The sequence below is a fragment of the Papio anubis genome, chromosome 20 (assembly GCF_008728515.1).
Source record: "Papio anubis isolate 15944 chromosome 20, Panubis1.0, whole genome shotgun sequence".
NCBI classification, from domain to species: domain Eukaryota; kingdom Metazoa; phylum Chordata; class Mammalia; order Primates; family Cercopithecidae; genus Papio; species Papio anubis.
The window spans coordinates 19,585,168-19,611,125 of NC_044995.1; the positions used below are offsets into that span (position 1 = coordinate 19,585,168).

A 25,958-nucleotide genomic window follows, 5' to 3' on the forward strand; every position below is an offset into this window, starting at 1 on the left:
TGAAAGCATTTCCATAAAAATCCTAAAAGAATCTCCCCTTGGCCAGGCGCAGTGGCTCAAGCCTGTAATCCCAGCACTTTGGGAGGCTGAGACGGGTGGATCACGAGGTCAGGAGATTGAGACCATCCTGGCTAACATGGTGAAACCCTGTCTCTACTAAAAAATACAAAAAAAAAAACCTAGCCGGGCGAAGTGGCGGGCGCCTGTAGTCCCAGCTACTCGGGAGGCTGAGGCAGGAGAATGGCATAAACCCAGGAGGCAGAGCTTGCAGTGAGCTGAGATCTGGCCACTGCACTCCAGCCTGGGCGACAGAGCGAGACTCTGTCTCAAAAAAAAAAAAAAAAAAAAGAATCTCCCCTTTCTTGTAGCCATAGGGCTGACATTGCTGAAAAACACACAATTGCTCAGTTTGCTGAATTGTGATGAATGTTGAATTCACAGTCTTGTCAAATTTATCATGTGAAAGAAGACTGACTGGCAAAGAATGGGATCCTGAAATTTGGAGTTGATACATATGGATAGGACCCAGATGAAACTGGCAATCTTGAACTCCTAAGTCACTGTGGTGACCTCTCTTACTAGTGGAAATAACTTGCAATCCAGCATTTGAGAAATTAGTTTTCCTCTGGTTGAAAACCCTAAGATAACATAACCTGGAGTAGTGCAAAGGGCATGCTCATGCTCTGTAAGATCCACCAGAAATGTTCTGTCTGCTGAGATAGTATTTAGGAATGAGCCTGGAACATCTTCTCATTCCAGGAAGTAAGGAAATGCTCAATCCTCATTATAGATCTATAATGAGGGTTCAATCTCAGCATAACCCAGGGAGACAGGTATATAGTATGACCCAGGAGGAAATAACTCACTGTATTAGTTTGCTAGGGCTGCCATAATAAAATACCACAGACTGGATGGCTTAAATAACATAAATTTGTTTGTTCACAGTTATGGACATTAGTCCAAGATTATGCTGATTGTAGCTTTGGTTTCTTCTGAGGCCTCTCGCCTTGGCTTGCAGATGGTCTGTTTCTTGCTATGCACTCACATGGTCTTTCCTCTGTGTCTATCCTTGACATCTCTCTGTGTGTCCAAATTTCCTCCCTTACAAAGATAGGAGTCAGGTCGAATGAGTGCTCACCTTAATAGCCTCATTTTAACTGAATTATCTCTTTAAAGACCCTGTTTCCAAATACATTCACATTCTAAGGCACTGGGATTTATGCTTTCAACATATGAATTTTGGAAGGGACACAGTTGAGCCCACTAATACTCACCAAAACAAGGGTTGTGGGAGGAGCAGAGTGATGATGCTCTAACTTTACCTTTATGCATAGTGTTAACTTTTTTTTTTTTTTGAGACTGGATCTCACTCTGTCGCCCAGGTTGGAATGCAGTGGCATGATCTTGGCTCACTGCAACCTCCGCCTCCCGGGTTCAAGTGATTCTTCTGCTTCAGCCTCCCGAGTAGCTGAGATTACAGGTGTGCACCACCACTCCTGGCTAATTACTGTATTTTTTGGTAGAGATGGGGTTTCCCTATGTTGTCCAGGCTGGTCTTGAACTCCCGTCCTCAAGTGATCCACCTGCCTCAGCCTCCCAAAGTGCTGGGATTACAGTCATGAGCCACCGCACCCAGCTAGTTTTAACTTTTGGAAGCATGCTAATATTTTTACATATACAATCAAGTCACCAAGAATACAGTAACAAAAAAGGCCAAATGGTAGGAACAAACTTAAATGTATTTCAAATGAATAACAAAAGCAAACTTAATGGGGGAAAAAACCAAATCCAAGTAAATTAGAACACAATATTTTGATTATGTACTCCCAGTCTAAAGATAAAGAGAAGTTGGCCGTGTGCGGTGGCTCATGCCTGTAATCCCAGCACTTTGGGAGGTCAAGGTGGGTGGCTTGCTTGAGGTCAGGAGTTAAAGACCAGCTTGACCAACATGGCGAAACCCCGTCTCTACTAAAAATACAAAAATTAGCCGGGTGTGGTGGTGGGCGCCTGTAATCCCAGCAACTCAGGAAGCTGAGGCAGGAGAATCGCTGGAACAGGGAGGCGGAGGTGGCAGTGAGCTGAGGTCATGCCACTGCACTGCAGCCTGGACGACAGAGCGAGACACCGTCTCAAAAAAAAAAAAAAGGCCAGGCATGGTGGCTCATGCCTGTAATCGCAGCACTTTCGGAGGCGGAGGCAGGTGGACTGCAAGGTCAAGAGATCAAGACCATCCTGGACAACATGCTGAAAACCCGTCTCTACTAAAACTACAAAAAATTAGCTTGGCATGGTGATGCATGCCTGTAGTCCCTGCTACTCAGAAGGCTGAGGCAAGAGGATCGCTTGAACCCAGGAGGCGGAGGTTGCAGTGAGCCAAGATTGTGCCACTGCACTTCAGCCTGGAGAAACAGTAAGACTCCGTCTTAAAAATAAATAAATAAATACAAACAAAAAGATAAAGAGAACTATAAGCAAATACTGAACCCTACTTAGTATGCTTGATTTTTACTATAATAGAGGTTAGCATACTCACATTCTGTATTTATAAATTCTAGACTTGAACAAATTCGTAAATATAATGAGGATAATGGAAGCCAGGTTTCTAAGTCCTACAGAAGGAAGATACAAATATGGAACACGTTGTGACAAGAATGAACACTGCAGTCCCATCATCTAGATCTTGGTTTCCAAATATTCACATTCCAAGGAACCAGAGCTCTTTAGAGAAATGATTCATTCCAGGCTGGAGCTAAGACAGTATTTAGGAACGAGCCTGGAACATCTTGTCATTCCAGGAAGTAAGGAAATGCTCAAAGAATAATGAAGACAAGTCAAAGGAACACAGAAGCCAGCTGGAATGCGTTCCTGTTGGCCAAATCTGGGACAATTTGAGTATAAAAATAAATAACAGATTATAACCCATTGAGGAAAGTAAACATCTGTGAATTCATATTGACATAAACAAATGAATAAGTAGGAGAGAAGGGAAAGCTATTCTTTATAGCAGAATGCCAACTAATTAATACAGACAAAATAATGGCGATAGAAATCAAACAAAAAAAACCCTCCCATTATTACTATTACATCTTACTAATAACAGACCCAGGAATAATTATCAATGGGTGGATGTTAAACTAGTGGGGAAATGTTTGGTGACCAGTTATTTATACAGTTACAAAGTATATCTCCACAAATTATCTATTAATTACAAATAGACAACTGTCAATATTACAGTGGAGAAACATGGTAGATATCCCTTTAACAAATTATCAAAGTTAACAGCTCCAGAAATGGAATAAGTCAACATCATGAATCTCCCAAGATGATGCAGCAAGAAGGATACGATATTACCTTTATGCTATTCCTGCCACAAAATTCATAGCCTGAATGTAAGCATGATAAACCATAAGACAAACCCAAATTAAGGGACTTTTTACAAAATAACTGGCTTCTCCTCTTCAAAAATGTCAAGATCACGAAAGACAAAGACGGAGCAACTCTTCCAGATTAAAGAAGACTAGAGAGACATAATTAATAAATTTAAAGTGTGATTTTAAAGTGGATCCTGGATAGATGAGGGGAGAGAGTAGGGTAGTTTGTTATAAAGAACATTACTGGGATGAGTCAAAAATTTTAAATATGGATTAGAGTATCATATAAATGTTAAAATTTTAATAACTGTACTGTGGGTTATGTAAGAGAATATTCTTGTTGTTAGGAAATAAAGGGGCAAAATATCTGCAACTTAGTCTTAAACGGTACAGATAAAATGTGTGTGGAGTGTGTGTGGGGGTGTGTGTGTGTGTGTGTGTGTAGAGACAGAAGGAGAGAGAGAGAAGAAAATAATTTCATATGAGAATGATAATGCAAATAGGCAAAAGGTAACAACTGGTGAATGCGAGTAACTGGTATGCAGGAATACTTTATGCTATTCTTGTAACTTCTATAAGTTTCAAATTTAATAAAAATTTTAAAGTTAACAAACATATTCCTAAATAATTCTCATGTTAAATATGAAACTAAATGGAAACACAAATAGCCTAAAAATGAGGCAAACAAGAGCAAGATACATATCAAAAACTGGACATCAGGAAATTACCAGATAAAAAGTAACTGATAGAATTAAATGCTTGTATAAAAATAATATAAAACAGATTTGAATTCAATATCACAACAAAAGAATCTCAACATTAAAAAAAGCAAAAGAACTGGTGAAGATAAAAATAAAACATAAAAGGCTGGGTGTGGTGCCTCACGCCTATAATCCCAGCACTTTGGGAGGCCGAGGCAGGAGGATCACTTGAGGTCAGGAGTTCGAGACCAGCCTGGCCAACAAGGCAAAACCCCATCTCTACTGAAAATACAAATATTAGCTGGGTGTGGCAGTGTGTGCCTGTAATCTCAGCTACTCAAGAGGCTGAGGCAGGAGAATCACTTGAAACTGGGAGGCAGAAGCTGCAGTGAGCTGAGATCTTGCCACTGCACTACAATACAACCGAAGGAAAACTCTCTCTAAAAAAAAAAAAAAAAAAAATGCAAAAAAATTTACGATTTACAAAACCCAAAGCTTTTGAAAGTTTTTTTTTGTTTTTAAAAAGAAGACTGCTGATTAAACGTGGTATGTGTATGTACCATATACTTTAGGTTTTCTCTCCCCCAAGATACGGCTAAGATGACCAGTGTATTTTCATACAATAAATTGCTAGCAAGTGCACAGGTATGGCAGATATTGTTGACTGCCTCCACCAAAACTACTCCTTCTGCCACTTTCTTGATACATGACTTTGATTTTTCTTCCACAGTTACTGTGCTCAGCTCCATAAAATGAATCACGACTGTCTAACTCAGCGATTCTCATTCGTGAGTGTACATTAGAATCACTTGGGTAGCTTTTTATTTTTTATTTTGATTTTTATTTTTTGAGACAGCATCTTACTTGATTTTTTTTTTTTTTTGAGACAGCCTAAGCTGGAGTACACTGGTGCGATCTTGGCTCCCTGCAATCTCTACCTCCCAGGTTCAAGGGGTCTCCTGCCTCAGCCTCCCAAGTAGCTGGGACTATAGGTGCCCACCACCACACCCAGCTAATTTTTGTATTTTTGGTAGAGACAGGGTTTCACCATGTTGGCCAGGCTGGTCTCGAACTCCCGACCTCAGGTGATCCGCCCACCTTCCTCCCAAAGCGCTGGGATTACGGGCGTGAGCCACTGCACCCGGCCTCTTGGGTAGTTTTTTAAATATTCCAAAGTTTGAACCCATTCCGCATCAAATGAAATTTTAATGTTTTCTATCAGCTTCTGTGCATTGAATTCATCAGTTCTCAATTGCGGTAGTGCATTAGAGACATCTGGTGACCTTTTACAAATTGGGGTTGGCTAGTCCAAGTGCAAGTGGTGTTTACAACTAATTGATCACAACCAGTTACAGATTTCTTTGTTCCTTCTTCATTCCCACTGCTTTGCTTGATTAGTCATAAAATGATAATGAGAAAAATGGTGATGCTCAGGCCATACCCCAGACCAATTAAATCAGAATTGCTGAGAGTGGGACCAGAGGTTAGCAACCAAGGTTAAGAATAGCTAGCTTAGGTCGGGCGCGGTGGCTCAAGCCTGTAATTCCAGCACTTTGGGAGGCCGAGACGGGTGGATCACGAGGTCAGGAGATTGAGACCATCCTGGCTAACACGGTGAAACCCCGTCTCTACTAAAAATACAAAAAACTAGCCGGGCTAGGTGGCGGGGGCCTGTAGTCCCAGCTACTCGGGAGGCTGAGACAGGAGAATGGCGTGAACCCGGGAGGCGGAGCTTGCAGTGAGCTTAGATCCGGCCACTACACTCCAGCCTGGGCGACAGAGCAAGACTCCGTCTCAAAAAAAAAAAAAAAAGAATAGCTAGCTTAGGCCAGACGTGGCTCATGCCTATAATCCCAGCCCTTTGGGAGGCCTAGGTGGGCGAATCACCTGAGGTCAGGAGTTGGAGACCAGCCTGGACAACATGGTGAAACCCCATCTCCATTAAATATACAAAAAAAATTAGCTGGGCATTGTGCCAGGCGCCTGTAATCTCAGCTACTTGGGAGGCTGAGGAAGAATTGCTTGAACCCAGGAAGTGGAGGTTGCAGTGAGCAGAGATCATGCCATTAAACTCCAGCCTGGGTGACAATAGCGAAACTTAGTCTCAAGCAAACAAACAAAAAAAGAATAGCTGGCTGAAATGAAATGAAATCATTATTTGTTCTAAGTGCTATTTTGTACCTTTTGCAGCAATAAGTGACCTAACTGGCAGTTAGAAAAGCTGATTCTGTTAGAGACAACTGAGTGTACTGTGAAGTGATCAAGCCAATTTGAAATTTAATTTGGAAGTATTTACTGACATTTAAAATACATATACTCAGCCGGGCTCACGCCTGTAATCGCAGCACTTTGGGAGGCCAAGGCAGGTGGATCACCTGGGGTCGGGAGTTTGGGACCAGCCTGACCAACATGGAGAAACCCTGTCTCTACTGAAAATACAAAATTAGCGGGATGTGGTGGCACATGCCTATAATCCCAGACACTAGGGAGGCTGAGGCAGGAAAATTGCTTGAGCCCTGGAGGCAGAGGCTGTGGTGAGCCGAGATTGTGCCATTGCACTCCAGCCTGGGCAACAAGAACAAAACTCCATCTCAAAAATAAATAAAATAAAATAAAATAAAATACACATATGCTATTATTCCTATAATTTCACTTTTTAGTGAAATGTACATGTATGTATATATGTATGTACTTAAATGCATAGAATAAAGGTTAACAAAATGAATAATTAACCAATAACAGTGGCTACGTTTGGGTAGATACCTCGGATTGGGGACTGTGGCTGCACAAGACTTGAGCCCCTCTATAATATATAAATTATTTTTATAAGAAAAATATATGCCGGGCGCGGTGGCTCAAGCCTGTAATCCCAGCACTTTGGGAGGCCGAGATGGGCGGATCACAAGGTCAGGAGATCTAGACCATCCTGGCTAACACGGTGAAACCCCGTCTCTACTAAAAAATACAAAAAACTAGCCGGGCGAAGTGGCGGGTGCCTGTAGTCCCAGCTACTCGGGAGGCTGAGGCAGGAGAATGGCGCGAACCCGAGAGGAGGAGCTTGCAGTGAGCTGAGATCCAGCCACTGCACTCCAGCCTGGGTGACAGAGCGAGACTCCGTCTCAAAAAAAAAAAAAGAAAAGAAAAAAAAGAAAAATATATTCATTAATTATGTATATAATTATAATTTTACTGAAAAGGAAAAAAACAAGCACTAGCATTTGGCCAAAGTAGATGGTTATTTAGAAAGGCAATAATTTGTAAGCAAACTATATTCAACAAAAAAGACTTGGTGAAATAACTCTATGAGGCCATTACAATTCATGATAAAGATAAACGTTAACATGCACAGCTGTTTATATGTATTTTGGCATAATAAACACAGGTTACACAGATCAATAGCTACACAATGATCATATTAAAAAAAGAATTCTAAGTATTTGCTATAACAATTTGATGGTAGCTACATCTAATTGATAGGATTACAGATGACCTTTGTTTTTTCTTTATCCTACTGTTTTCTAAATTTGTTGTAATAAGGAAACAAATTTAGAAATGAAAATAAAGAATACAGCAATCTTTTTTGTTTTTATTGCTTTTTTGGAGACAGTCTCATTCTGTCACCTAGGCTGGAATGCAGTGGCACGATCTTGGCTCACTACAGCCTCTGTCTCCCGGGTTCCAGCGATTCTCCTGCCTCCCGAGTAGTCGGAATTACAGGCACCTGCCACCATGCCCTGGCTAATTTTTGTATTTTTAGTAGAAATGGGATTTCACCATGTTGTCCAGGCTGGTCTCGAACTCCTGACCTCAGGTGATGCACCTGCCTTGGCCTCTCAATGTTCTGGGATTATAGGCATGAGCCACTGGCCTGGCCAAATACAGCACTCTTAAGAAGTGACACATTTGATCATGTATTCAAAGGTTTTTGAAAGAAAATATAAACATGGTTCAGGAAGAAGCACAGAGACATAAATCAAAACTGGAAAAAAAATTCAAATATATAACTATTTGAATATCACTATTTATAATATCACCAAGTAGGCAGTACAAAGTAAGGGAAAAGCAAGTAAGTTATCACTGAATAAATGATATGGGAATAAGACTAGGTAAATGAGAAAAAACTGAATATAGATCCCCAAATCAAAGCAAAACAAATTTAAAATGGATTGAAAAGTTACATATAAGAGAACTGAAAGTCAAAATCCTGTTCTAAATGATTTACAATGTAGGTAGGGAGCAAAACTTACATATAAGATATTTTGGGAAAAACCAAAGCTATTTAGTTAAATGCTTTCTATTGTAATTGCTATAGAGGTCCCAAGAATGAAAAGTAAAGAAGGGAAATAACATTTACTCAACACCTGATGTGTATCAAGTGTTGTGCACATAAATTATTTCAATGTTGACAACACTGAGAGAAAATTATTATCTCTTCTTCACAGGTTAAACAACTCACAAGTGGTATGGGTGAAATCAGATGCCACATTTTTCTGATACTTAAGATCACGTTCTTTATGCTGTATTACAGAGAGATAAGACTAGTATGGGTAAAATAATCTGAGATGATTTTTTTTCCAATGAAGACAATATGTGAACTAAAGAGTTGGTAAGAAAAGATGGCAAAGATGTAGAGGCAGAAGTTACCTGGCATGGTGCTACTGGCGGAGGTGAGGAGGAGGAAGAGGAAAAGGAAGTTAAAAGAACGCGGGCTGGCGCGGGTGGCTCACGCCTGTAATCCCAGCACTCTGTGAGGCCGAGCCGGGTGGGGATCACCTGAGCCGTGGAGTTCGAGACCACTCCCCGGACTAACATGGGAGAATCCCTGTCTCTACTAAAAATATAGTAAAATTAGCCAGGCATGGTGGCACATGCCTGTAATCCCCCAGCCACTCGAGACTGAGGCAGGAAAATCACTTGAACAGGAGGGCAGAGGTTGTGGTGGAGCCAGCGATCACACTCCATTGCACTCCAGCCTGGGCACAAGAGTGAAACTCCGCTAAAAAAAAAGGCTGGTGGGCGCTGTGGTTTACTTGTAATTCCTTTTGGGAGGCCAAGGCAGGCGGATCACGGCCAGGATTGGCGATCATCCTACGCAATACAGTGAAACTCTATCTCTACTTAAAATATGCAAAATTAGCTGGCGTGGTGGGTGACTGTAGTCTCTAGCGCACGGAGGTTGAGGCAAGAGAATGGACCCAGGAGGCAGAGCCTGCGACCCGGAAGATCGCACTTGCTACTCGCACCTGGTGCCTGGGCAACAGAGTTAGAGACTCCTATCTCAAAAAAAAAAAAGAAGAAACGCGGCAAGTGAGAAGAGTAAAAGATACCATAAAAAGCAGGCTTGATTGTACCAGATGTTACTAACACAAAAATATTAGGCAATAAATATCTACATTATATGTAAATCTATACCTAATTTTCATATCCCCACTTCCAAAAATGTATTTGAGGAGTCCAAGAATAAAAGAAAATATTAAAAATATATTAGTACATAAAGAGCTGGAGAAGATAGGAGTGGGAGGATACCGTATATAAAGAACGTCTCACCCACAGCTTTGTCTTTCCTCAGGTATTGTTACCAGTAACCTGCTTATTGGCTCAAAGGTCCAACCCTTTGTCTGGAGTCCAAGATTGATTTGAGGGAAAAGGCAAGCTATGTTTCTGCTCAACTCCAGGGTGAAGTTAGAGGTCTGAGGAAAGAACAAGGTGCATTTAAATGAAATTCAAGTTTTGGAAGACATCAGAAAGGGAATTTTCAATTTCTTTCTTGTACAACCTAGCTGTTCGAGTTACCACACATTTCAGTCTTTCTAATAAAGCTGCTTTTCGAGGAGGTGGAGGAGGAGGAGGAGGAAGGGGACAAGGACAGGGAGGAGACAGGTGTTCAATATAAAAAAAAAAAAAAACCCCAGGCTAAAATTATGATTGATCATTATCTGAACTGCTCAGATTCCAGACAGTCAATGCCAAAGGAATACTCTGTACAATGAATTATGTGATTCCTACTTGCCTAGAACTATTTATAGGAGATAAGCAAGACCTTGTTGAGAAACACTAAGACCTACATCAACTGAGAGGTTCATGTTATTAGAAGAGTGCCCCATTGTCTCCTGGCCTTTTGGTTAAGATCAAGTGTAGAAGAGTTTCCAAATTTCTACTCATAAAATTATACATACAATGCAATTTCATCAAAATTCCAAGAGACGTTTGGGTGCAACCAAGCTAATTCAAAAATTGACACGAAAATGCAAAGAAACACAAACAGCCTAGACGCTCTTGAGGAAAAAGAAGGTGAGTGTACTTGCTCCAAATACAAAGTTACAGTGAGTAAGACAGTATGGTATTACTGTGAGGAGTGGCAAATAGACCAGCGGAACAGAATCCAGAAATAAGACATAGACATATATGTTTACTTGATTTTTTTACTAAAATGGCACTGCATATCAGTGCAGAAAATATTAACTTTCCAATAAATGATACTATAATAACTGAATACACACCTGGGGGAAAAATGAAATTGAATCCTACCCTACAAAAATTCCAGGTGGTGTAAAGACCTAAACGTTAAAGCCAAAATCTAAAAAGCTTTCGGCTTGGCTGGGTGCGGTGGCTCACGCCTGTAATCCCAGCACTTTGGAAGGCTGAGGTAGGCAGATCACCTGAGGTGGGGAGTTCCAGACCAGTCTGACCAACATGGAGAAACCCTGTCTCTACTAAAAATACAAAAGTAGCCAGGTGTGGTGGTGCATGCCTGTAATCCCAGCTACTCAGGAGGCTGAGGCAGGACAATCGCTTGAACCCAGGAGGCAGAGGTTGCGGTAAGCAGAGATAGGCCACTGCGCTCCAGCCTGGGCAACAAGAGCTAAATTCCATGTCAAAAAAAAGAAAGAAAGAAAGAAAACAAAGAAAGGAAGGGAAGGAGGGAAGGAAGGAAGGGAGGCAGGGAGGGAGGGAGGGAAGGAGGAGAGAGGGAAGGAGAGAGGGAGGGAGGGAGGGAGGAAAGAAGGAAGGAAGGAAGGAAGGAAGGAAGGAAGGAAGGAAGGAAGGAAGGAAGGAAGGAAGGAAGGAAAGTTTTTGTCTTTAACACCAAAGAAAATCTTCATTACCTTAAGGTAGACAAAAATTTCTTAAACAAGACTAACCATAGGAAATGATATTATTACAATGAAACCCAGAACTTCTATTTGTCAAAAGGCACCACATAAAGTGAAAAGCCAAACCAGAGCAGGTGAAAATACTTATCACACATACAACTGAAAAAAAAAGATTAATTTATAGAAGATATAACACATATGTACAACTGCTGCAAATCAGAGAAAAACAACCCAATTAAAAATTGGTCAAATATTTGAACATCATCTTATAAAAGGGGACATTCAACTGCACTCCAGCCTGGGCAATAGAGACTCAGTCTCAAAAAAAAAGGGGGGGACATTCAAATGGCCAAGAATCAGTGCTCAACTTTATTAGTAATAAAGGAAATTTAAATTAAATATAAATTAGACACCCACCAGATTGGCAAACATTTAAGAGTTTTATGATGCCAAGGGCTAGCATGGAGTGGAGCTAAGAAAACTCTTGTAAACTGCTGGCAAAAGTACAGTATCTTTAGAGAACAGTTCGGCAATGTTTGGTAAAACTGAAGATGTACAAACCCTACCTATCAGCATTTTTTTTTTTTTGAGATGGAGTCTCACTCTGTCGCCAGGCTGGAGGACAGCGGCATGATCTCGGCTCACTGCAACCTCTGCCTCTAGGGTTGAAGCGATTCTCCACAGCCTCCCGAGTAGCTGGGACTACAGATGCACGCCACCATGCCCAGCTAACTTTTGTATTTTTAGTAGAGATGGGGTTTCACCATGTTGGCCAGGATGGCCTTGATCTCTTGACCTCATGATCTGCCTGCCTTGGCCCCCCAGAGTGCTGGGATTACAAGCATGAGCCACCGTGTCCAGCCACTATTAGCAATTTAATCACTAGGTATATACACTACAGAAATGCAAGCAAATGTGTACCAAAATATGCACACAAAATGATCATAGTCACACTGCCTGTAGTAGCCAAAAATGACAAGATAAATGTCCATCAAGAGTAGAAGGATAAGGCCAGGGACAGTGGCTCATGCCTGTAATCTCAGCACTTTGGGATGCTGAGGCAGGTGGATCACCTGAGGTCAGGAGTTCAAGACCAGCCTGGCCAACATGGTGAAACCCCATCTTTACTAAAAATACAAAAATTAGCCAGGCCCGGTGATACACACCTGTAATCCCAGCTACTTGGGAAGCTGAGGCAGGAGAATCACTTGAACTCGGGAGGCGGAGGTTGCAGTGAGCCAAGATCGTGCCATTGCACTCCAGCCTGGGCAACAGAGCGAGAATCCGTCTCAAAAACAAACAAAAAAGAGTAGAAGGATAAGTAAATTATAGTATATCCATATAATGGGATAGTATATATATAGCAATAAAAAATGAACTGTTAGCTGGGTGCAGTGGCTCTTGCCTATAATCCCAGCATTTTGGGAGGCTGAGGAGGGTGGATCACCGGAGGTCAGGAGTTCGAGACCAGCCTGGCCAACATGGCAAAACCCAGTCCCTACTAAAAATACACAAGTTAGCCGGGTGTGGTGGCACGCGCCTGTAATCCCAGCTACTCTGGAGTCTGAGTGAGGAGAATCGCGTGAACCCAAGAGGCAGAGATTGCAGTGAGCTGAGATCTCGCCACTGCATTCCAGCCTGGGTGACAGGGCAAGACTCTGTCTCAAAAAAAAAAAAAAAATGAACTGTCACTTTTATTATGTAGTCTTTTGTGAAAAAAAGAAACAAAAGAATGTCTATTCATACAAAGTTAGAAAACAAACAAAAACTGCACTTCTATGGCTTTGGGATTAATTCATAGGTACTAAAGCTCTAATGAAGGGCAAAGAAATGACCACAGTGGTTATCATCACAGAAGCACAGTGTTGTTTGTGACTGTGGAGGAGTAGAGTAGAGGCTTCTTCAGTGATGGATGTATTCTAGTTATTGATCTGGGTACCCCTTACATGGATCTTTATAATTACTTGTTAAACTGCACAAGTTGGTATTTTACTTGTTAAGCTGAACAAGTGGGTGTTTTACTTATTAAACTGCACAAGTGGGTCCCATTTCTTTACCGAATTTGAAGAAAAAAGCCGTTGGCATTCAAATAAATGTTATGCATCTCTAAAAATATTTTCAAAATATACTATGTGGGAAAATATTTAATTTTATGTGAAAATGTAGGATATAAAATGGCAAATGCTGCATGAATTCAATTATGTTTTATGTGCATATATAAATTTTCTACATCAGGGATTTCTGTACTTTTGAAATTATTTAAAACAAGCATGTTTTACTTTTATAATCTGAAAGAAATCACATTTTTTAAAAAGATAGCATAAAGAAAAATTAAAACCGAGTGCGGTGGCTCACACCTGTAATCCCAGCACTTTGGGAGGCTTAGGCAGGCAGATAGATTGTGCCCAGGAGTGCGAGACCAGCCTGGGCAACATGGTGAAACCCTGTCTCTACTAAAAATAGAAAAATTAGCCATGCTTGGTGGCATATGCCTGTAATTGCAGCTACTCGGGAGGCTGAGACAAGAGAATTGCTTGAGTCAGGGAGGTGGAAGCTGTAGTGAGCCAAGATCGCGCCACTGCATTCCAGCTTGGGCGACAGAGCCAGATTCTGTCTCAAATAAATAAATAAATAAATAAATAAATAAATAAATAAATAAAAGAGAGAAAAAAAAAAGGAAAATTAAAATTGACAAATTAGTAAGAGAAAATCAGGTGTGGGAGGTGGGGTTTGAAGACACCACATTTTCTCAAAAGGGAAATTCCAGGCATCAGGTCATCTGATAAGTAAGAATTTTCAAGAGAAGGAAAGCAACTATGTCCTGACAAAGAAAAAGGGATTTCAGGAAACAAGAGGAAAAGGACAAGCTACCTTGCAGGTGCGTTGAGAATGTTCAACAGTCATTCTTTACTCCTCTCCGGAGGTCTCTATCCAAGCAGGGCAGAGCTGAGGAAGGAGAAAGGAGTCAGGAAACATCAGGTTCTTCTGAGAGAGATCCGGTTTGACTATGTCAGAAGTTATCTTGGCTACCCTACTCCCCACCACCTACAGAGTAAAGTCAAAGAAGTCTAGGACGTCCTGCTCAATCCGGGCAGGGTCAATGCCGTTCTGGGCAGAATCTGTTTCTGAGCTCACAGAGGTCTCCAGTGGCTGAAGTCACAAAGACAGAGACTCCCCATACCTACATTGGCTATATAGACACATAGTCACACAAACTCACTCACTCACACCATGGGGACATAAACGTCACAAGCACCCCAAACCTAAACACAACAGGCTGCACATGGTCACACAATCACACACTCACACACACCACGGGGGCAGACACGGACACAACTGCAGAGTCCGTGGACATCTCTCACTCAAACTCCCAGTGACATACGCCTTGGGGTCGCAATGACAACAAAGTCACACGCACCCTACATCAACAATATCACCAACACGCGCGCGCGCGCACACACACATGGAAGCAGCCACAAACCTCACAATTAAGGCATATACACATAGTTCCGCAAATGGTAACAAACACACACGCAAAGGGGACACACAGTCACAACCGCGGTCCAGGAACCTCACACTCGCAAACACAGTGTCCAACCCGGTCACAACTAAACTCCACTCACACCCGCACAAACAGAAACAAAAAGTCCTCCCCGCCCTCACAGTTCCATACACGGTCGCACAGACACACGCCCACCATAGAGACACCCCCTGTCACAACCGTACACACTCCTCAAAATCGCTCCTTAGCCTGCTCCCTACGCAGCCCACACAGGTCGGGAGTTCCTCTCGCCCCAGGCTCCGAGCAGCCTCACTTACGCCTGTTCGGGTAGGGTCAGCTCCACTCCACTGGAATCCAAACAAGTCGACACCATCTATCTCACAAAGCCCCAAGGCCGCCAGTCCAAAGCCGCGGGAAGATCCCGCCTACTCCTCAAGAGACAATCTAGTTATCGCGGGAGAGAGCCCTGAGCCTAGAGGCTTCTGGGAAGTGTAGTCCAGAAAGCGACAGGTTGCCGAAAGCTACACAGCCCAGCCATCCCGATTCCCGTGGCGCGGAATCTGGCACCAACAAAACTAAATATTTGAGGTGAGCTGCCCATCGGAGCCTTCCGGGAGTCTCACCTGACAAGGACTCCCTAGACCAAGCTTTAGTCAGGCTCCTCTGAGCCCTTTTTGTTTGGCCAGACCTCCTCCATAGCCTGCGAATCAGCAAGAATCCAGCTAAGCCAGTTTAGCAACAATCCCCCCACCCTTGATACTTGAGTTCCTCTTAGTAATTTACCATGCTTTAACTCCTTCACCCAGCCCGTTAGTTATAAATCTCCAGCTACTGTTGTATTGGAAGTTGACTATTGCAATAGTCTTTAACCAAGTCCTTCTTGCCTGTTTAACTCCTCTGGAGTAAGTTTTCTTTCACCCCGCCCAGCCTCAGAGGGCGGCTCCCGGGCTTCCGCCCCTCCCCGGGAGACATACTGGACCGCAAGGTCTCCTGGGAAACGTAGTCCAAGCCTCGCCGGAGACTGGATGGGCCCAGCCAAAGTGGGCTGCGTCCTCTGGGTCCTGAGGCGGGAGTCTGGCCCCAGTGACTAGACTAACTGTGCCCCGGAGGCTGCTCGGAATTCCACTTAATGCTGGAAGCACGCAGACGCTCTTGAGGCGGGCAGCTGCGTAGCGTGTGGAGGAGCCGGGAGAGTGCCCTCCAATATGGGACCTGAGCGTCTGAGACCGAATCAGGATGGGGAGTCGGAAGGGGACAAATCTGCGATCCCAGTCACGCATGCGAGACTGGGCAAAGGAAGGCTCGAGTGTGTGTAAGACTGCGGTGGGACTGCTTGTGCTGGTGAGATGAGGGGTGTCTGGGTAGTTGAGTGAAAGAAACCGCGTGCCAGTAAGATTGGTGCATGTGTGAGAAAGGTGAGGTCAAGATGTGTGCACCTTTGCGGGTGGGGAGGTCATATGGAGTGTGTGGAGGTTGGGGGCAAGATCGTGTATGGATCTGTGTGTGAATGTGTGTAATCACCTAAATGTGGGTCACTGCATGGATAGCTGATACTGTGACTGTGGAGGAATCTGAACCTCCAAGTCTCATTTTCTCTTTAAATTGTGATAAGCTTGTATCTTCCTGGAGCAGCAATTTCAAAGGGGGGAAGCTCCATTATTGATATAATAAAATAGCATTTTTATGTAAACATTTAACATTCAGACATTTCTTCTGAACTAGAATACAAAATCAGTATGAGTACTCAAAGTAGTTTTTTTTTTTTTTTTTTTTTTGAGACTGAGTCTGGCTCTGTCGCCCAGGCTGGAGTGCGGTGGCTGGATCTCAGCTCACTGCAAGCTCCGCCTCCCGGGTTCACGCCATTCTCCTGCCTCAGCCTCCCGAGTAGCTGGGACCACAGGCGCCCGCCACTTCGCCCGGCTAGTTTTTTGTATTTTTTAGTAGAGACGGGGTTTCACCTTGTTAGCCAGGATGGTCTCGATCTCCTGACCTCGTGATCCGCCCGTCTCGGCCTCCCAAAGTGCTAGGATTACAGGCTTGAGCCACCGCGCCCGGCCTCAAAGTAGTTTTTTAAAAAACCCGTCATTATGCATATGGGGAAGATAAATTGTGAAAGGGAAACTTCCTTTTTTCACTATAATCTTGTTTAAATTTTTAAAATCAATGTGATGACTCATTTGAAAACAAATATAAAATTAAAAAACTGACAGAAAGGGGAACTAGGAGGAAATCAATAACTTTTTAAGCTAGAAACTTTGGGAGGTGGTAGAGGTTGCTGAAATATGATGGCGGGAAGTAAATTACAGCATTTACAACAGGAAATGCTGACGTAAAATCTAATCCTGAAGCTTTTAACAATGGCAGGAAAGGCCGGGCATGGTGGTTCATGCCTAGTGATCCCAAGCACTTTGGAAGGCTGAGGCAGGAGGATCACTTGAGCCCAGAAGTTTGAGACCAGCCTGAACAGCATACTCTCTACAAAAAAAAAAAAAAAGAAAGAAAGAAAAAGGAAAAAAAATCCAGCATGAGTGCAGTGGCTTACACCTGTAATCCCAGCACTTTGGGAAACCGAGGGGGGTGGATCACTTGAGACCAGGAGTTCGAGACCAGCCTGGCCAATATGGTGAAATCCCGTCTCTACTAAAAATACAAAATTAGCCGGGCATGGTGGTGTGCGCCTGTAATCCCAGCTGCTAGGGAGGCTGATGCAGGAGAATGGCTTGAACCTGGGAGGCAGAGGTTACTGTGAACTGAGATCGCAGCCCCCCCACCCCCACACCCCATCTCTGTATGGGGGAACTTCTTCCTACTGTCTTCTCCCTTCCTCCTTGCCTATTAAACTCTCCGCTCCTTAAAACAAAACAAACAAACAAAGACCCAAAAAACAAAAACAACAAAATTTGGACTATACAGGGAAGCGATCTATACCTAATGTGGCTCTGTTGCTCTAGTTCTCCAGCATCACATTCCTGTGCAGCTCCGTCTGAACATCTTTTAATTGTGGCTAAGACTCTTGGTTGAATGAGGCAATCACATTTTTGTATGTTTACCCCACCAATGTCTCCTAAAGAACAGAAAAAAATGGCCGGGCGCGGTGGCTCAAGCCTGTAATCCCAGCACTTTGGGAGGCCGAGACGGGCGGATCATGAGGTCAGGAGATCGAGACCATCCTGGCTAACACGGTGAAACCCCGTCTCTACTAAAAAATACAAAAAACTAGCCGGGTAAAGTGGCGGGTGCCTGTAGTCCCAGCTACTGGGGAGGCTGAGGCAGGAGAATGGCGTGAACCCGAGAGGAGGAGCTTGCAGTGAGCTGAGATCCGGCCACTGCACTCCAGCCTGGGTAACAGAGCAAGACTCCGTCTCAAAAAAAAAAAAAAAGAACAGAAAAAATAAAATGCCTGTGGGAGGTCTGGGAAATAAGCTGTTTGAACACAGCCCTTTGTGTTTTTATGGAGGCTTCATTAATTAAATGGCATGATTAATTAAATCAGCAGCAATTGGTGATGAGTTCAACCTTCAACCCTTTTCCTTTCCCCAGAAGTCACCGGGTAGGGCAGAACTTTCCAACCTTCTCATCACATGTTTGGTTGCCCTATCCTGTGGTTATGTAGGGGCTTTCCCAACATCACCTCATTAACTCCCTTGTGGTTGAAAGGGGTTGGTTATGAACAATAAAGACATCTTTCACATTTATTACTCTGGTGCTATTTCAGGAACTGAAGTGTCTTAGTCCCTTAGTACTTCTATAGCAAAATACCTGAGACTAAGTAATTTGTAAATAACGGAAAATTATTTCCCACAGTTCTGGAGGTTGGGAAGTTCAAGATGCCAGCAGGATTGGTGTCTGCTAGGTCTGATCTCTGCTTCCAAGGTAGGACCTTGTTGCTGCATCCTCCAGAGGGGAGGAATGCTGTGTCCCCACTTGTCAGAAGGTACTGAAGGGCTGGACTCATTCCCTCAATCCGTTTTTTTTTTTTTTTGAGACGGAATCTGGCTCTGTCGCCCAGACTGGAGTGCAGTGGCGCAATCTCAGCTCACTGCAAGCTCTGCCTCTCGGGTTCACGCCATTCTCCTGCCTCAGCCTCCTGAGTAGCTGGGACTACAGGCGCCCACCACCACGCCCGGCTAAGTTTTTGTATTTTTAGTAGAGACGGGGTTTCACTGTGTTAGCCAGGATGGTCTCGATCTCCTGACCTTGTGATGTGCCCTTCTCAGGCTTCCAAAGTGCTGGGATTACAGGCGTGAGCCACCTCACCTGGCCTCCTCAATCCTTTTTTTAAAGCACGAATTCCATCTATGTAGGCTCTTCCCTCATAATCTAATCACCTCCTAAGGACTCCACTTCTTTTTTTTTTTTGAGACAGAGTCTCTCTCTGTCGCCCAGGCTGGAGTACAATGGCGTGATCTTGGCTCACTGCAACGTCCGCCTCCCCGGTTCAAGTGATTCCCCTGTCTCAGTCACCAGAGTAGCTGGGATTACAGGCACATGCCACCAAGCCTGGCTAATTTTTGTATTTTTAGTAGAGATGGGGTTTCACCATGTTGGCCAGGCTGGTCTCAAACTCCTGACCTCAGGTGATCCGCCCACCTTGGCCTCACAAAGTGCTGGGATTACAGGCGTGAAGGGCTCCACTTCTTAATCTAACACCTTGGCAATTAAGTTTCAATATATGAATTTTGGGGACACATTCAGAACATAACCAAGGACAAAAGAACAAGTGTTTTTCTTTTGTTTTGTTTCTTCCCAAGACAGAGTCTTACTCTGTTGCCCAGGCTGGAGTGCAGCGGTGCAATCTCAGCTCACTTCTACCACTGCCTCCAGGGTTCAAGCAATTCTGCCTCAGCCTCCTGAGTCGCTGGGATTACAGATGTGCGTCACCACACCCGGCTAATTTTTGTATTTTTAGTAGAGACAGGGTTTCACCATGTTGGCCAGGCTGGTCTCGAACTCCTGACCTCGTGATCTGCTCGCCTTGGCCTCTCAAAGTGCTGGGATTACAGGTGTGAGCCACCGAACCCGGCTAAGAACAAGTGTTTTAACAGAAAATACTCTGTTTAGGAAACTACAAGGGCTTTAGGATGCATGAGCCAAGAACCATGGATATGGATGAAGACCAAAATATATATTTCTTATTACATCACAGTATCAGAGAGGTATAGACTCAGGATTGGTTGGTTTGCATATGTAAGCTGTGATCACTGGAAAATTGTGATTATCTTTAGGAATTAGCCCAAGAGGAGCCGCCTCTCCCTGTTTTTTTGTAAGGTTGCCAAATGCCAGAGCATCAAGAATACAGAAAATAAGAAAATATAGTTAATATAATTGGCCTCTTGATGAATGAGTGCCAAATAGACTAATACAGAATCTAAGGAAATGCAATTAAAACACAGAGTCTATGTAAGTATTTACTGTCCACAATGGTGAACTAATCCCACAGTGCTGGGATTACATGCGTGAGCCACCACGCCCAGCCTGTTGCTTCCATTAATCCATCTTTCTATCCTTCACCAAAACACACTGTCTTGATTACTTAGGGCATCTCAACCTTGGACCATGATTTGGGACTGGATAATTCTTTGTTGTGGAAAGCTATCCTGTGCTTGTAGTGTATTTAGTAGCATCCCTGACCTCTGTCCTCTAAATGCAAATTGCACCTCTCCAGTTATGACTACCAAAAACTTCTCCATACTCTGCCATATATCTCCTGGAGAACAAAATCACCTCTGGTTGAAAAACATCATGGTAAAGCTTTGAAAATATTAATAATAGTTATTTTAAATTCCTTTTTAGATAGTGCCAACATCTACATCATATCTTTTCGTTTTCTTTTCTTTTAATTTTTGAGATAGGGTCTTGCTTTGTTGCCCAGGCTAGAGTGCAGTGGTGCAATCACAGTTCACTGCAGCCTCAAACGCCTGGGGAAATCCCATCTGAGTCTACCTCTGTTTGTTTGTTTTTGCTTTTTGCTTTTATGTCTTGAGAGTGTCATGAGTTTTCTTGCCTTTTCATGTGTCTTGTAATTTGATGTTGTTGTTGAAAACTATACATCTTTGGCCGGGCACGGTGGCTCAAGCCTGTAATCCCAGCACTTTGGGAGGCCGAGACGGGTGGATCACGAGGTCAGGAGATCGAGACCATCCTGGCTAACACGGTGAAACCCCGTCTCTACTAAAAAATACAAAAAACTAGCCAGGTGAGGTGGCGGGCGCCTGTAGTCCCAGCTACTCGGGAGGCTGAGGCAGGAGAATGACGTGAACCTGGGAGGCGGAGCTTGCAGTGAGCTGAGATCCGGCCACTGCACTCCAGCCTGGGCAACATAGAGAGACTCCATCTCAAAAAAAAAAAAAAAGAAAACTATACATCTTTAGGACAGAGTGAGCAGAAATTAATTAATATAGCAGGCCCGAGACTACTTATCTTTAGAAAGGCCTGATATGAGGTTAGTCTTTGGCTTGCATCTAGAACTTGAATTTCAGATTGGTTCCCACCTTCCTGATAAGTGACTTACTATGCCTAAACTCTTTGTACAAACAGTATGGTTTATGCTAAACACCTGCTATCCTTCTGGAATCTGAAATTCTGTTATGTCTTAGGCACAGACTGCCTATGTGACTAGCCCCCAATAAAAACATAGGGCACTGAGTCTGTAATGAACTTCCCTGGTTGGTAACATCTTACATGTATTGTCACAACTCACTGCTGGGGAACAAATAAATCCCATATAAATCTACTGGGAAAGAGCTTTCGCAGTGTGCACCTGGTTTCCTCTGGACTTTGCCCCATGTGCTTTTCTCTTTACTGATTTTCTTTTGTATCATTTCACTGTGAGCCTCCCAGTGAGTCATCAAAGCTTGGGGATGTAGGGGTTGGTCTTGGGGTCCCCTGCCAGTAGTAACAGGAAAATGACTTGATGGCTGGATGGGCATACCTTTCTTTCTGTAAGGCCTTTACTATGGGGTTTTCAGTTAATCCAGTTAGGAGTTTAAAAACTAATCAAGATAGAAAATTTGTATGATTTGATTGCATTTATATACATTTCATAGTGAGATTAAAACTTTTTTTTTTTCTTTTTTTCAGATGGAGTTTCATTCTTGTCACCCAGGCAGGAGTGCCACGGCATGATCTCAGCTCACTGCAACCCCTGCCTCCCGGGTTCAAGCGATTCTCCTGCCTCAGCCTCTGGAGTGGCTGGGATTACAGGCATACACCACCACGCCTAGCTAATTTTTGTATTATTAGTAGAGACAGGGTTTTACCATGTTGGCCAGGCTGGTCTTGAACTCCTGACCTCAGGTGATCCACCCGCCTCGGCCTCCCAAAGTGCTGGGATTGCAGGCATGAGCCACCAGGTCCAGCTGAGAGATTAAAACTATTAAAGAGCCAAGATATTAATACCCTAAAGGTCAGCTGGAGCTGGAGCTGGGTATCAGAAATGATCACACAGGCTGGGTGCAGTGGCTCATGCCTGTAATCCCAGTACTTTGTGAGGCCTATGTGGGAGGATCACTTGAGCCCAGGAGTTCGAGACCAGCCTGGCCAACATGGTGAGACCCCGTCTCTGTAAAAATTAGCTGAGTGTGATGGCACACACCTGTAGTCCCAGCTATTCTGGAGGCTGAAGTGGGAGGATCACTTGAGCCAGGGAGGCAGAGGTTGCAGTGAGCCTAGATCGTGCCACTGTACTCCAGCCTGGGTGACAAAGCCAGACCCTATCTCAAAAAAAAAGTCCGGGCGCAGTGGCTCAAGCCTGTAATCCCAGCACTTTGGGAGGCCGAGACGGGTGGATCACAAGGTCAGGAGATCGAGACCATCCTGGCTAATCCGGTGAAACCCCATCTCTACTAAAAAATACAAAAAAGTAGCTGGGTGAGGTGGCGGGCGCCTGTAGTCCCAGCTACTGGGGAGGCTGAGGCAGGAGAATCGCGTGAACCTGGGAGGCGGAACTTGCAGTGAGCTGAGATCCGGCCACTGCACTCCCGCCTGGGCGATAGAGCGAGACTCCGTCTCAAAAAAATAAAAAAAATTAAAATAAATAAATAAATAACTAAATAAATAAAAGAAAGAAAGAAAAAGAAATGATCACATAGAATGGGCATTTGTTGCCGGGCGCGGTGGCTCACGCCTGTAATCCCAGCACTTTGGGAGGCCGAGGCGGGCGGATCACAAGGTCAGGAGATCGAGACCACGGTGAAACCCCGTCTCTACTAAAAATACAAAAAAAAATTAGCCGGGCGCGGTTGTGGGCGCCTGTAGTCCCAGCTACTCGGGAGGCTGAGGCAGGAGAATGGCGTGAACCCAGGAGGCGGAGCTTGCAGTGAGCCGAGATCGCGCCACTGCACTCCAGCCTGGGCGACAGAGCGAGACTCTGTCTCAAAAAAAAAAAAAAAAAAAAGAATGGGCATTTGTTCTTGAGATACCAACACTTGTGTGGAGTTATACTGACCTTAGACATTTTATGCACTTCAAGTATTTTCTGTTTCACAATAAAAACAAAGAAGAAAACTTTTAATTATCTGATGAGTTTGAAAGTACTGAAAAAAATTACTCCTCTGTCAGAAAGTTTAGATGTAGATCTAAATGATGTACATCTAAAAGAGAAGCAAATAAAAACTGGCAAATGTGTATTTCAGCAAAAAGAATGGCATGAATAGAATTTACAAAACAATACTAATGTGACTATAAACATTAATTGAAACCAAACACTTTAAGGGCGATTGGAGGATGGGAATAAGGTATTAGGAGGGGTTCTCATGGATTCCCAGGCAGGGTACCCCTGTAGGGCTGGGCATGTAGCTGTGTCCCATGGACCGTTTCCCCTTCGTTCTATCCCAGGCTGGTACTTGTAGGATAAGAGGTGTCCACCCAGCTGGGCCGAGGCTCGGGCAGAGACGGGACAGACAAGCCACTTGCTTGGCACAGTCTTGTAGGACTTTCCCGCCACACCACATGGGTCAGAGGCCCACGCAGCGAGCTCCTGCTGAAAATAATCGCACCATCCCCTGGGGGCATTTCTGCAGAGTTCCAGGCGCTAGACTACATTTCCCAGAGGCCCTCGGGGCCAAGGTTACTTCCAGCCTAAGATGGCCTGGGCTTACTGTCCTGTTCCCAGGGCTGGGCGCCGTTTGCAGAGGTAGGGCAGCCTGCAGGCCTCCGCTGAAGCTTCCTAAACGCGGGCTGGGATTCTGGAAGTTCTCGGCCGCAGATGTGAGAGGTGTGTGGGCGATGTCTTTGCCCAGCGAGGGGATGGGTCTCAAATCCAGGGTCCGTTAATGGTAACCGCGGTGTCCCAGTCAATTAAAGGCGGCCCAGGCTCTGAACTACATTTCCCAGAGTGCACCTTTCCCCGGGCAACTTCCTGTCAGCGCTCTGTGCCTTTAGGGATGATAGGGAGATCGCGGAACCTTCCACCATCAAGGGACCGTAGGGCCGGTGAGTGACTCTGACACACAGAAGCCGAATGACTCCGCAGGGCCCGAGGCCGGGGCTGAGGGGAGTGAGGTGCTAACGTCTTTGGAGTTGGTGACTTTGCCGGCCAGGGAGCGTGGGGGCGAGCGATCGCGATGGGAGCCGTGGATGCGAGAGCGAAATTGATGCAGGAGCGGGGCCGCGACGGGAGCTTCTTGTGTGTGTGTGTGTGTGTGTGTGTGTGTACGCACGCGTGTACGCGCACACGACGATGACGGGCGCTGTGTGTGACCCTAATGGACTATTTAAATGTGACTGTATGTACGTGATACATATGACTGCGTCGCGTTGTGCGTGACTACGTTCGTAAAGGTGGTGATAGCCGCTATGGGGCCAAAAACAAAGAATTGAGCCTTGCAATGAGTGACATAGTCCTTCGTGAATGTGTAGGGAGCAGTTTTTGTGCTGGCCGGTAGCTGGATTGGAGTGAGGGCAACCTAGAAGAAGGGGAGAAGAATGGGAGACAGTGTAGACAACATAGTTCAAGAGTTTCTCAGTAAATTAGGGCAGAGAGGCCGGGCCCGGTGGCTCACGCCGGTAATCCCAGCACTTTGGGAGGCCGAGGCGGGCGGATCACAAGGTCAGGAGATCGAGACCATGGTGAAACCCCGTCTCTACTAAAAATAGAAAAAATTAGCCGGGCACAGGGGCGGGCGCCTGTAGTCCCAGCTACTCGGGAGGCTGAGGCAGGAGAATGGCGTGAACCCGGGAGGCGGAGCTTGCAGTGAGCCGAGATTGTGCCACTGCACTCCAGCCTGGGCGACAGAGCGAGACTCCGTCTCAAAAAAAAAAAAAAAAAAAAATTAGGGCCGAGAAATGGAGCAGCAGGTGGGGGAAGAGGGCTGGGGAAAACAACCCATCAACATGTTGGAAATGAGCCATGAGAGGAGAAAAGTCCAGGCAAGGGTAAGTAAACAAGGCTCATCTGTGTGGGTGTAGTTAAAAATGCAAGAATTTAAAAAATAGAAAAGGATAATCGCGCTGCAGAGAGGAGCCTGTGTTTGGTAGAGGTCAACAAAAGTGACATGTGGTGAGTTATATATAATCTCATGGCAGGAAATTCAAAACTAGAGTTTGTGGAGGAGGGAGAAGGGTCTGAAGGTAATGAACAACAGGGAGGCCGGCCATCTGTTCCATTTTCAGACCCACTGGTAAGAGGCTGTAGCCGGGGAAATGTTGAGAGGGCTGCAAAGTCCTCTAGATAGAGCCTGGTTTCTGTTAGACTCAGAATGTTAGGACGTGTTCACGGAAGTGGCTGAAGATAAAAGAGGGGTTGGTTGTTAATGAATTATGAATTCCATTATGAAGGCATACAGGAAAAGTGTTGAGAGTTGGGAAGAATGAGAAAAGGGGACAAATGGGACTTGATGGAGTACAGTGTCTGAAAAGACAGTTGACTAGAAATTCGGGGCTTCTTATAGTAGACAAATGTAAATACAAGGTTGGATTGACACTTATTCTGGTTGGATTCAAGTCAGTTTTTGGAGAGAGAACGTTGGGGTAGTGAAAGATGATTTCTTGAGTGTGAGAAATAAACTTACCTGTCCCAAAGAATGGACTCAGAGACCCGGAGAACAGCGAAAATGAGACTTTTAATGATGGTCTTGCAAGATCGGTGTCTGATAGGCACACCCAACAGTTTCAACAAGCAATTTATCCCCTAGTGCACAGGTTCCTCCCCTGGTTCCTCATAGGCTGAGTACTATGGGGTCACAATCTTCCCGGGCATTGCCTATTGATTGTTGGGTAGCAGCTTCAGGTATTTTGTCTTTTGTTTTGGTGCAATCTCGGCTCACTGCAACCTCTGCCTCCCAGGTTCAAG

The 25,958-nt window shown here is 44.4% G+C and overlaps 3 protein-coding genes across 8 annotated transcripts in view; 1 reads left to right on the forward strand and 2 right to left on the reverse strand.

The window, feature by feature from the left end:
• The window catches only part of LOC101003842 (zinc finger protein 568), a 108,753-nt gene extending 94,641 nt beyond the window's left edge, over positions 1 to 14,112 (reverse strand). Inside the window, exon 1 of the mRNA XM_017952860.3 lies at positions 14,038 to 14,112. The gene's annotated coding sequence lies outside the window, so the exon portion shown is untranslated. The remainder of the gene's footprint in view (positions 1 to 14,037) is intronic.
• ZNF345 (zinc finger protein 345) overlaps positions 1 to 15,022 on the reverse strand; it is a 30,565-nt gene extending 15,543 nt beyond the window's left edge. The window contains exons 1-3 of one of the 2 annotated variants that reach the window (XM_021930352.2): positions 14,986 to 15,022; positions 14,038 to 14,112; positions 9,620 to 9,762 (exon numbers count right to left, since the gene is read on the reverse strand). The gene's annotated coding sequence lies outside the window, so the exon portion shown is untranslated. Of the gene's footprint in view, positions 1 to 9,619; positions 9,763 to 14,037; positions 14,113 to 14,985 lie in introns of those variants that run through there. The other variant, XM_017952898.3, reaches the window with a different exon arrangement.
• A 139-nt stretch (positions 15,023 to 15,161) lies between these two features.
• ZNF790 (zinc finger protein 790) overlaps positions 15,162 to 25,958 on the forward strand; it is a 30,118-nt gene continuing 19,321 nt past the window's right edge. Inside the window, exons 1-2 of one of the 5 annotated variants that reach the window (XM_017952869.2) lie at positions 15,172 to 15,256; positions 18,473 to 18,541. The gene's annotated coding sequence lies outside the window, so the exon portion shown is untranslated. Of the gene's footprint in view, positions 15,257 to 18,472; positions 18,542 to 23,092; positions 24,101 to 25,958 lie in introns of those variants that run through there. The other 4 variants (XM_017952868.3, XM_003915415.5, XM_009194269.4 and 1 more) reach the window with 4 other exon arrangements.